This window comes from Phragmites australis, chromosome 19, assembly GCF_958298935.1.
Source record: "Phragmites australis chromosome 19, lpPhrAust1.1, whole genome shotgun sequence".
Taxonomy (NCBI): domain Eukaryota; kingdom Viridiplantae; phylum Streptophyta; class Magnoliopsida; order Poales; family Poaceae; genus Phragmites; species Phragmites australis.
In genome coordinates, this window is record NC_084939.1 from 18,207,276 (window position 1) to 18,220,674 (window position 13,399).

Sequence of the window (13,399 nt, forward strand, 5' to 3'; positions counted from 1 at the left end):
ACAATAAACTATTCAATGAGCCAGATGCTTGCTTCGTTTATCACAATGGTCAGATATGGCGCCAGTGTCTCAACTCGTCTGTTTATCATCCATTTTCTTGTCCCTGATAGACAGGTAGTACGATTAAGTCCATCACTATTCCGTCAGTGGTTTCACATTTGCTCTTGCATCTAATAAGTATTGTTACGAGTCAGTCATGTGTGAGCTTTGAGATCACACAAATCATCAAACAAAAAATATTCCTTTTTGGTTAGCAGAGAGTATTAAGCAGACTTTACAAATATTGCATGTAAATTCACTTTATATTCAAAGAGGTATGTTCTGGGATAACATCTTCGACGTCCTCACATGCTGTAGTAATCAATCTGTCTCCACTACAGTACAAGAAATGCTGTGGTTAGGGGTTTGCTATCTCATTCACAGTTGGTTGACATCAAACATATCAATGTGCCGGGCGGCTGCTAGCTTTCTTTATAAAAAATGGCCAGAAAAATACAGCAGCTTATGTCTAAACTCTAAACTTCGTCAGTCTCATGTCCTTGTTTAGCCCCTAACAGTTAGTTGGAATGATAAAGATCATCACGAATCCATCAATGGTTTTACATAGTCTGCATCTAGAATAAATTGTTTCTTCTTAGTCTTGCAAAAATATTCTTTTTTTTTCTGACTAAGTCAGTACTTTGTAGACTTTTACAAATATTGGTATTCACCTTTACTAGGGTTGTTGTGTGGTCGCAATCTCGCTCATAGTTGGCTGATAGCAAACTAATTAATGGTGTGCCTGTAAACTATTTGAGAATTTCCAAAGGACTGAGGCAGGGTGATCCTCTTTCACATCTCTTTTTTAACTTTGTTGTAGATGTCTTAGCTGCCATTCTCACTAATGCTAGAGATGCAGAGCTAATTAAAGGATTAATCCCTCATTTAGTGAATGGTGGTCTGACACATTTTATTGTACTTCTTTGAACACCTGTCTGGGTTGAAAATAGATTACTAGAAAAGTGAAGTAATTGTAGTGGGAGTTTCTGAGCAAGAGCAGTTAACTGTTGCAAATTTGTTTAACTGTCAGGTGGGTACATGCTTATGAAATATCTGGGGTTACCTGTCAGTAATGTTCACCTTAGGATTGTAGATTTGAGTTATATTAATCTGAAAATTGACAAGGAAATTATAATTTGCCTGAAAGTTTAATAGAAACCGACAAGGAAATTCAAATTTCCCAGAGAGGTACCCTAAACCGACATGGAAATTCAAATTTCCCTGAAAGTTGACAAGGAAATTATAGTTTGCCCACAAAGAAATTCCGATTTCTAGCAGTGAGTCTACTACCATGATGCACGTAGTGGTTGGGTCTTATAGGTAAACTTTGAAGTTGGAATTTGCTCTTCGTGAACACGCACCTCACCAGCCAGAATCCTTTCCAGTCAAGTCTTTGGCTCTTTGCTTAGTTACTTCAAGTATATATAATTACCAAATTGCAGTATTACAGACTCAAATTCTGTATTGTGCCATTAATGACCTCTCGCTTAGCGTTAAGCTACAGAAGTTTCTCCGGATGCTGATTGGTTGGACGGTGCTGGCATCACATGGCTGAGTCAAGTCAATTTTTCGATGCTTAAATGGCTTAGAAAAATAATCTATCGTATATTTAATAGTTTAATGATGTGGAATCCGATAAAACACCCACTATTCTTCGGAAAGATAGTGATGCTTGATTGCAGAAGAAATGTTAGTCATGCCCACACTCATACCAGATACATATCTTCTAAAGGGGATATAAAAATACCAAAAATCAAGACTAGTAATAATCCAGTGGATTTGTTCACAAAAACCTGCCACACATTACCTAAGCTAAACATATTGTTGGCATTGGCATGAGAAAGCACTGAGGGTCATTGAGGACAACGGGATATATGTTATATTAAAAAGGTATCATCTTTTATCAATATGCTGTACTCCTTTCAATTTAATTAAGCTTTATGATCTTTAAGTATCATAATAATTTCATACGTAACCAACGTTAGCAAAGAACCTAATAACATGCATTTCAGATTCTCATTGGGCATCTTAGTCTGGCTGGAGTCAAGTCAACATATATTTGTTTACAAGATCAATATTTTGTTTGGATACTTAATATACACGCACCAGCAGCAACACAACCATTCATCCCAGAAGCTCGTTTTGAAGTTCTGTTCGCAGTCTGTGAAGTGTTCTTCTCCAAGTTAGTGCTTTTAAGAGGCCGGCTATTTTCATATGATTTTTAGAACAATTATTATTCATGTTTATGCATATTCTGTGTTATATGTGTTAGAGATATATATTGCTTTGTGTAATATCTCTAGACTATAAGAAATTTCTTGCATATTATCACCTGTATATGTGTATATATTCTGGTCTAGTGCCTCTAGTGAATATAAGTTACTATTTCTAACATGGTATACAGAACCAAAATTTAAGGTTAGGGTTTCTCTCTCTCCACGTGTTGCAACTTCACGCGTCTTTTGGCTACTGTTCATCTACAATGCTCGTCAGATTCGACCTCTTCCCTTGCCGATCCATCTCTCCCCTCCCGATTCGTCTAGATCCAACCGCTATCATATCTCTCAACCCGCTCGCTGGATGCCTGTCTTCACCGGCCGCCGCTAGATCTTCGCCGGCTCTCGGCTCGGTTGCTCGCCACCGCCCGACTTCACCCCGACGTTCTCTGCCTGACTCCGCCCCGCCGACCTCCTCCGCCTCGCTCCGGCTGATTGGGCCCGTCACCCATCAGGCCAGCCTCCTGTGCAGCTCAGCTCTAGTTGCCTGCGCGTCAGTCGTCATAGATCCACTCGTCGGCCTCCTCTGCCAGCTCGTCGTAGATCTACCCGTCGGCCTCCTCCGCCAGTTCCCCTCCCGCGTCCCGCCTCGCTCTGGCCTATCGGGTCCAATGCCCATCTAGCCTACCTCCCATGCCGCTCTACCCAGGCCGCCTACACGTCGATCGCAGTTGATTCGCCTGCAGGCTTCCTCCGTCGGCTCCTCATCGGTCTCCTCCGTCGGCTCCTCCCGCTGCGTGCTATTGGTGGCTCTGAAACAGAGCTATGTTTATTACACAGCCAGAGCTGAAAGCAAAAAAAAAAGAGCAATTTTTTTCAGCAGCTCGTTGCCATCGCTGCGCTCTTGCCATCGACTATTGCTTCTCCTTTGCACTCTCGCCGTTGTTCATCATCTTTTCAGGATGTCGTCAAGCACTGTTTTAGTTCCTCGGTGCTCAGTGCTCTTTGATGGTGCCAACTATCGGGACTTTGTGTAGCATTTGCACGGCCTTTGTCTTTGGGGTGTTCTCTATAGCGACGTTCCTTGTCTGCCTTCCCTGGAGCTTCTGACGGAGCCCGTGCAGCCGACTATTGACACAGGAAACAAGGCAGCTATTGATATCACCATAGTTGCTTATGAGTGTTGGGGAATGGACAGACTACGCTAGCCTAAAACAAATTTTTTTTACCGTATTCACCCAAGAAATTATGCTAGTAAGAGATCATAGATCGTTACCGCTCGACGCGTAGTGCAGTAGAAGAAGAATTGGAGTAGACCGATCCAACGCCGTGCGCGTCAAACTCCTCGAGCAACTTCTCGATCAGATTCGCGACCAGTCCCGTGCAGGTGGTCACGCTCCTCGACCAACTTAGAGCAGGTGGTCATGGTCCTCGACCAACTCCGAGCAGGTGGTCATGCTTCTCGACCAACTCCGAGCAGGTGGTCGTGCTCCTCGACCAACCCGAACAGGTGGTCGTGCTCCTCAACCAACTCCGAGCAGGTGGTCATGCTTCTCGACCAACTCCGAGTAGGTGGTCGTGCTCCTCAACCAAACCGAATAGGTGGTTGTGCTTCTCGACCAACTCCGAGCAGGTGCTCGTGCTCCTCGACCAACCCGAACATGTCATGTTCAACTCGCTGAGAAGATCAGCGCCGCAATAGAAGCAACGCCTCTACGGCATCCATACGTACTGGGCAGAAACGTCGAGCATCGATGTGCTAGCACCTCACGCACGGCTAGGGTTTTTGAGAGATCGTGTGAAAGGATACGGCTAGGGTTTTGGAGTGGCTCAACCTATGCATGCCCTACCCACGCCTCTCCTTATATAGAGCTCGCCAATTAGTTCCCACGTTGGAAGCCCTTTATGACTCTAACTACTCATGGATCACAATCCAATCAAAACCCATATACGAATCAAATTAGCATGTTTTGTTCCAACCCATTAAGTATCTGACCCGTTAGGTTCATGTACAAATGGCTACGACTCGGAAACACTTTGCAAACCAAAATCCATAACGGTCCCTAGAAGGACATATTGACTCCCGAGTATACACAAAAGATCATATCGACTGAACCTTGATATACACATATACCAATCCCTTCGCCTCATGATACCAGTCAAGCTCAATGACAGATACGTGCCACCATTGTGATAACTCGACCATTCACTCGATCAAATAGTGGATTCATCATGATTATCTCTTTAATCATATTGGCATGGCCATGCACTTTCTCAATCAAACTACCTCGAGGGGTCCAAAGATATCTCTCCCATTATCAAGGAGGGACAAATTTCATCTTGATCGCTCATACCCCACGACATGTTTTATGATAAACCCGAAAACTATCTTTATGACCACCCAGTTACAGAATAGCGTTTGACAGCCTCAAAGTATGCCACTACATATTCTGGGAATCAATAATGATCTCAGGTCTAAGGATCATGCACATACACCATTTGAGATAACAATTGATGACACATCATAAATAATAATCCCAGCAGTATCTTAAGGTGGGTCTATCCAACATTATGTTCTCTAACATAAATATCCACATTATTGATATGGTATCTCTATACCTATGATCCATGAATCATGATCATCAATCAATACATGTGCTAGTTTTATGTATCATCACAATGATATGCGACTAAGGATCGACTAAGAATAATATCATGATATAAACAAAGAGTTTAATGAACAAGTCACATACTTACCAATCAATGTAAATGATAGTCATTCTTGGAATAACATATTATTTGGTAGTACATGAACATAGACGTGTGGTACAATCATTCTTGGAATAACATATTATTCGGTAGCGAGATTAATTTCAATAACATTTATACCTGAAGTGGACGTCTTACTTCTCTTTTTCTTCTTGAGTTCTTCCATATATAGCTTGCAGTTCCTCCACCAATGATCAGGCTTATGGTAGTGGTGGCAAGCATCAGAAGCAGCAGGGTCTGCCTTGGACTTTCTAACAGGTTTAGGCTTTGAGCTCAAGATCTCATCTGACGCTTTATCCTTATCCTTGCGCTTTCTTTTCTTACTATCCTTCTGAACAATCATCACATGACTAAAGCTTTTTATAATGCTTTCCTCAACAGTCTTAAACATCCAATGCAATTCATCTATGCTCTTCTCCATGCTATTCATATGAAAAATCAAAATGAACGGCTCGAAACTTGTAGGGAGCGACTGGAGAATTACATTCGTAGCCAACTCAAGACTAAGGGGAAAACCAAGTTTTTCCAGGCTCTCAATGTAACCAATCATCTTGATCACATAAGGACTAACTGGACTGTCTTTTGTCAACCTGCACGCAAACAAGGACTTGGAGGTGTTGAACCTCTCGGCCCTAGCTTGGTTCTCAAACATGCCTCGGAGTCCCATAATCATATCGTGAGCATCCGCGTTCTTGTATTGCTTCTGAAGCTTAGAGGACATAGTGGCAAGCATGAGACAGCTAACATCGAGTGAATCAGTGGCATGCTTCTCGTAAGCGCTCTGATCAGCAGCATATGCATTATTAGCTGGTTCATTAGGATAGGGAACCTCTAGAACATATTCATTTTTCTTTTGTTTGAGAATAATTCTCAGATTTCTATACCAATCAATAAAGTTTGTTCCAGATACCTTTTCTTTTTCAAGAATCGATCACAAATTAAAAGTGGAATTGGCGTTAACAGTAGGTGCCATGATCTACAACAGAAATAAATATGTAAAGTTTCACACTATGTTTATGTAAACCTTTCAATTAAATTTTTTACAAAATATACTCCCACTATATATTTTGGAACTATTTCCCTTTAACGACATATAGTGGAACAAGATCTATATTCAACTAGGTTCTAGTAAACTTTGGCATCACTGTTAGAAACTTAGGTGACATAGGTAAGCAACATCTTGCTAATCGCATCCCTATGTGACTCTTGTTTATTAGGTGTCATCAAATGCCCTGGCCCCAATACTATGCCCCAAAGCCCAAAACTGTTTTGATAGTTTTGTTAAGTAAACCAACACTATACGTGTGGATGTCCGACATCCACCCTAACTGGTTAAGATAAAAGATAACACCCTGCTTTGGCAGACCTACCAAACAATGATAAAAACCTAAGTAGGTGCAGCTTTTAGAAGGACATCAATTATTCTTAATTTTTCTAAGAGAAGCTATTCTATCATGTAAACATATCCATCTCATAGAAAACATGAATAAAACAACATGACAGAAACATAAATAAGCATCACAGGCAATCATATTAACTGTGACATAGTATGACCCCTTTACATGGTGATCTCTATCGCCATGGTCCCTGTCCTCCGATTCATCATGCTTCGAGTTTTCATGGTTATGTATTTGTCTATTACACCTAATAGCACTAGACAAATTACATGAGAATATGAAGCATCACATGTCAGCACACAGGTCGTTATACAATATCATGACAGCCTTGGGCTACAATTAACCATGACACACAGGTCATGGAAAATACAAATATGCATCACATAAAAAATAAGGACATACTAGTCACAAAATTTTCTGCAAAAACGAGCTAAGCGTGAAATTGAAATCTAATGTTGCAATGTCAACATGTTATCTTTATAAGCCCTAGGCTCGGACATCACGACGGTCCCGCTAGCCGGTTTGCGGGTAGGGGGTCGAAGGGGAAACCGCCCCTCGCGGGTTTCAAGGTAGCGCCCTAAAAACCTCTCAGAAATTCATAGATCGTATCTATGAAATCACTATGAAAATCTCATCAGATTGATCACATCAAGCCGATTTTGAGTTATTCACAATACCTCAATTTTCATTGGATCAATCATATTGATTAACGCATGAGGTTTTTTGGAAATGATGACAACACGTACAACCTAGATCTGTTGTTCTCCCGACCACTAAGCGGCGCGTGCTGATAGCCCCGATGGTGATTCCAGCTGGTAGGGACAAGTCGCATGCGCGGCTAGGTGGGAGATCGAGCTAATCTTTTTGGTCGTATGGTTCCATCGACTTGCACCTCATCCGATCCCAATTACACAAAACCATGCAGTAACTGATTCATCACATGAACCGATCACTAAAATAATAGATCCAATCTTTACTATCACATATCACATATATGTGATCGATCCAAACAAAAAACTATGTAAGATGGCTCTGATACCACTGTTGGCGAACGTGCAGGCTACGCTAGCCTAAAACAAAATTTTTCTGTCGCATTCACCCAGGGAATTTTCCTAGTAGCAGATCATAGATTGTTACCGTTTGACGTGCAGTACATCAGAAGAAGAGTTGGAGTAGACCGATCCAACATCGTACGTGTCAAACTCCTCGAGCAGCTTCTCGATCAGATCCACGACGAGTCCCGCGTAGGTGGTCATGCTTCTCGACCAACTCCGAGTAGGTGGTCATGCTCCTCGACCAACTCTGACCAGGTGGTCATGCTTTTCGACTAATTCTGAGCAGGTGATCGTGCTCCTCGACCAACTCGAACACGTTGTGTTTGACTCGCTGAGAAGATCAGTGCCGCAATAGAAGCAATGTCTCTACGGTATCCACATGTACTGGGCAGAAACACCGAGCGCCGATGTGCTAGCACCGAACGCGCGGCTAGGGTTTTTGGGAGATCGTGTGGAAGGCTGCGGCTAAGGTTTCGGAGTGGCTCAACCTATGCACACCCTACCCATGCTTCTCCTTATATAAAGCTCGCTAATGGGCTCCCATGTTGGAAGCCCTTTAGGACTATAACTTCTCATGGATCACAATCCAATCAAAACCCATATATGAATCAAATTCGCATGTTTTGTTTCAACCCATTAAGTGTCTGATCCGTTAGGTTCATGTACAAGCGGCTACAACTCGAAAACCCTTTCCAAACCAAAATCAATAGCGGTCCTTAGCAGGATATGTTGACTCTTGAGTATATACAAAAGATCATATCGGCTGAACCTTGATATACACATGTACTGATCCCTTCACCTCACGATACTAGTTAAGCTCAAGGCGAGATACGTTCCACACTTGTGATAGCTCGACCATTCACTCGATCAAGTAGTGGATTCATCATCATTAACTCTTTAATTATATTGGCATGGCCATGCACTTTCTCAATCCAACTAGCTCGAGGGGAAAATTCTATCTTGATCGCTCATACCTAGTTACAGAATAGCATTTGACACCCTCAAAGTATGCCACAACACATTATGTGAATCAATGATGATCTCAGGTCTAAGGATCGTGCAAGGACACCATTTGAGATAACAACTGATGGCACATCATAAATAACAATCCCAATAGTATCTTAAGGTGGATCTATCTAACATCATGTTGTCTAACATAAATGTTCACATTATTGACCTGGTATCTCTATACCTATGATCCATGAAATGTGATCATCAATCAATACATGTGTTGGTCTTATGTATCATCACAATAATATGCAACCAAGGATCGACTAAGAATAATATCATGATATAAACAAAGAGTTTCATGAACAAGTCACATACTTGCCAATCAATGTAAATGATAGTCATTCTTGGAATAACACATTATTTGGTAATACATGAATATAGACATATGATACAATCATCTCTATAATTGCCTCTAGGGCATATCACCTTCAATGAGAAGGCTGTCTCCGTCTATTCGGAAGCTTTGGAGCTGTACTATGATCGGTTGTCTGATATTGCTTAGTGGATGGATGATGATGCTCGTGCGGCGTCTATTCTGATTGCTAATGTGGATTATAGATTTTCTTCTGAGATTGTTGGGTTCTCTACTGCCTTTTAGATGTGGACTCATCTTCGTCAGACCTATGAGTCGTCAGGGGATGCTCTTTATCTGTCTGTTGTTTGCTAGGAGAAGTTTCTTTAGCAGGGTGATGCCATAGTTGATGCTTTCTATGCTCAGATGTCAGATGTGTGGCGTTAGTTGGACTCTCTTTTTGTTGCTGGTTGCCACTCTTGTCAGTGCTACTTTGATCTGCGTGCTGAGCCTGACTTTCGACACCTCTACGAGTTCCTGACTTGCCTTCATCCGGAGTTTGAGTAGCGTCAGGCTCAACTTCTTGCTCAACATCCTTGTGTCATGCTTGTGGAGACTTTTACAAAGTTGCGCTTAGAGGAGACTTGTCTGCGCGGTTCTGGACTGCTACAACTTCCTTCAATATTGGTTGTTTGTCCACTTCCTAGGCCTACATTTTCGACTACACCATCGTCTGCTGCTCGTATGACTCCTTCACCACCTGTGCCCATTTCATGTGGTTGCGGTCGCCCTCGCTGTGTCTACTGTAGCAAGGAGGGCCATGTCGAGGCGAACTGCTACTGGAAGAAGAAGCATCTTCAATGTTCTCCGGGTGCTTCTACCTCGCTAGCTCCTCGACTACCTCTTTGACCGACACTCAACAGGAGATTGTGACGCTGCTTCATCACCTGATTGCTACCTCTGGTTCTGCACCGACAGGTTCTGCTGGTTTTACTACCCTCTCTTCTGTCACTGAGAGACAACCTTCTACACAGTCAGGTACTTCACCTTGGATTCTTGACTCAGGAGCATCTTTTCATATGACTTCTGATTTTTCCAGTCTGTTCTCGCTTCATCCTCTTGTTTCTCCTATTCATGTTGTTACCGTTGATGGTACTTCTCCTTTTGTTGCTAGTCGGGGCACTCTTAGCACTTCTTCTTTTAACGTCCCCTCTGTTGCTCATGTTCTCCAACTCACCATGCAGCTCATGTCAGCTGGTCAGTTTACTGACCATGGTTATCGTGTTATTCTAGATTCTGACTCTTGCTATGGTTAGGATTATCGCACAGGTGCTCTGATTGGTACTAGCCCCCAGCGCCATTATTCTTAACATCTATGGGAGCTTAATTGGCTTCATCTTCCTTCTGCAGCTGTCGTCGGTCTTTCTACTTCCTTGACTACAGGCTCCTTCCAGTAGTGGCATCATCGTCTAGGTCATGTTTGTGGGTCATGTCTGTCTTCATTAGTTCATCGTGGTCTTTTAGGGTCTGTTTCAGGAGATGCGTCCTTAGATTGTCAGGGTTGTACGCTTGGCAAACAGGTTCAACTTCCTTATCCTCATAGTGAGTTAGTGTCTCCTTTTGACATTGTTCATTCAGATGTACGGGGTCCGGCTCCTTTCGCTTTGAAAGGGGGTTATAGCTACTATATTATCTTTATAGATGATTTCTCTCACCACACTTGGATTTATTTCATGTCTTCTCATAGCGAGGTGTTATTTATATATAAGCGTTTTTCCACTATGATTCACACTCAGTTTGGCACTCCTATTTGTGTCTTTCGTGCTGACTCTACTGGTGAATTTATGCCTGGGCATCTTCATTCCTTTCTTGCTGGACAGGGCACATTGTCTCAGTTCTCCTGCCTTGAGCTCATGCTCAGAATGGTGTTGCTAAGCACAAGCATCGTCATCTCCTTGAGACTACTCGTGCACTTATGCTTGTCTCTTCTATTCCACCTCATTTTTAGGCTGAAGCTGTCTCCACTGCCACATACTTGGTCAATATCCTACCCTCTTCTGCTATCATGGGAGGGATTCCTTTCGAGTGTCTATGTGGACAGCTTCCTGACTACTCTGCTCTTTGTCTTTTTGGCTGTGTTTGTTACGTTCTTCTCGCCCCGTGTGAACGTACCAAATTGACTGCTCAATCTATTGAGTGTGTCTTTCTTATCTACAGTGCTGAGCACAAGTGAAGGGAATCGAGGACATCCTAAGAGGGGGGGGGGTGAATTATGACACTTAAAACTATTGGCTCCAAAACTTTAACAAGATAAGTGTATCTCAAGTTCTATCTAAATGTGCTCTAGGCTTATCTAGTGTATCTACTCTATCGCTTAAGAGAATTGCAAGTAAGTAAATGCGGAAACGTAAATGAGGTAGAGAGACAAACTCGGCACGAGGGATTTTTATCCCATGGTATCGGTGGCACACAAGCCACCCCTAGTCCATGTTGGAGTTCCACAAAGGATATATTTTTGGTCGCCAAGTCTCTTCCGGTCACGCTTCTTGAGATACCAAGTCACCAAGACAAGGCCTCAAGCACGATGAGCCACCAAACCACCAAGGTAAGGTCTCACCACTAACCTCTCTTCCGGTCACTTGTACGCCATCGTCACTTCAGAGCTTTAGTCACAAAGACAAGGGTCCCCGCGTCCCCACACGATATTCTTGTCACCGCTTCACATCAAGTCGGAGGGTCAACAAGTTCTTGGCAAGTCACCAAGACTCCAAGGTGTCGACGTACCTAGAGGTACAAGCTTGGATCACTTCTTCATCCACACTCTAAGTTACAGCACTTAGCAACTCTTCTCTCTAGGCCTATAAGCACTAATCACATGCTAATAGTGTGCTTAATTGCCTTAGATGAACACTTTATGCTCTTGGATGGCTTGGATATCTTCTTATATGTACAAGGGTTTCTTTAGACTCCAGCAACTTCAAATGAATGAGTGGAGGGGTATATATATCCTTAACCCTGCGGACTAGCCATTATCCCAATGGCTCACATATTGTGTGAACACCAGATGATCCAGCGTTAATAGAGGTACAAGCACCAGACCATCCGGTGTTTACATTCTTAGAAACTAGCCGTTGAAACTCCACTCAGAGTTCTTCTGAACACCGGATTGTCCGGTGTAATCTTCAATCCATCACCGGACTATCCGATGAGTTTTCCTGAGCCAGACCACGCCAAACTTCTTCTCTGCACAAAATACTCTCGTGTGCACTGTCTTCATTACTGGACCTTCCGGTGTGTAGAACTTATTCTTTTCTGGGTTTTTCACACACTCTGTTAAATGCTCTAGTGAAGCCTCCGGTGTGCACTATCTTCGTCACCGGACCTTCTGGTGTGTAGAACTTCTCCTTGTCTGGGTTTTCCACATACTCTGTTAAATACTCCGATGAAGCCTCCGGTGTGCATCACTTCATCACCGGACTATCCGGTGAGTAGATCTTCAATCTTCTTTGCTTGAATTCTTATCTGCAAGAATTAGTCTGGTGTACTCATTCTGACATAATTGCTCTGGAGTGTATATTCCTTATCATCGGATCATCTGGTGTGGCAAACTGCCTCTGGACATAATGCTCCGGTGAGTGCAATTCTTCTGGTGCCGGACCTTCCGGTGAGAACAATTTCTTTGGGACTTTTTCCAATTCAATCAAACTTTGTCCCAGCTGCAGTGGTTTCTTCATGTATTGCATCTATGAGACCTACTGACATATATTTTTGGCAAACATGTTAGTCTCATTGACTATGTTATCATTAATCACCAAAATCACAATCATAGCCTAATAGGGCCATTTTCGCTACAATCTCCCCCATTTTGGTGATTGATAACAACACAACCAAAACAAGAGGCAAATGATACCAATGTAGACCAATTAAGAGAATACATGATTTCAAAAATTCATAAGGCCATACCTGTTTGCTTGGATGCATGGTCAGAACAAATTATGATACTAATTGTAAGGCAATCATTTCTTACCAATTTATATCTCCTGTTTTTGCTACAATCTCCCCTCCTTTTATATCTCCCTCGATCGTCTCATGCAAGAGCTTCTTCATCTCCTTTGTCAACTCAAGATGCATCCCTCTTTGTCAACAATCTACTTAAGATAGTTCTTGCATCTTGTTTTTTCTTGGTTCTTACTTTGGTCTCAAAATCCCCCCCCCCCCCTTGTCAATAATCTCAAAATGGCTACAAACTCATATTGAGCTCAAGGGAAAAACATTAGAGCATTTTGGAAGAGAGCTTCATAAGCTATGATCCATGAGGTATTGATACCAATTGAAAATATACTAATTGAAAGAATAGGAGGCATTGATACCAATTATAAAAGACAAACAAGGATCACAAATCATGAAACCCACATAATATAATCTAAACTCTCCCTATATATGTGAATTCATATGATGAGAGTAAAAATATATACACAACTAGATAATATGACAAGATAGGAAGTTTAAGACATATTATGCATGAAGGTAGCTTAAATGTAGAAAATGAATTGATATCAATTGAATCTTTTAAGCGTTGCATACCTCCGAGGAATTGTTGATCACTTCATGAGACTATAA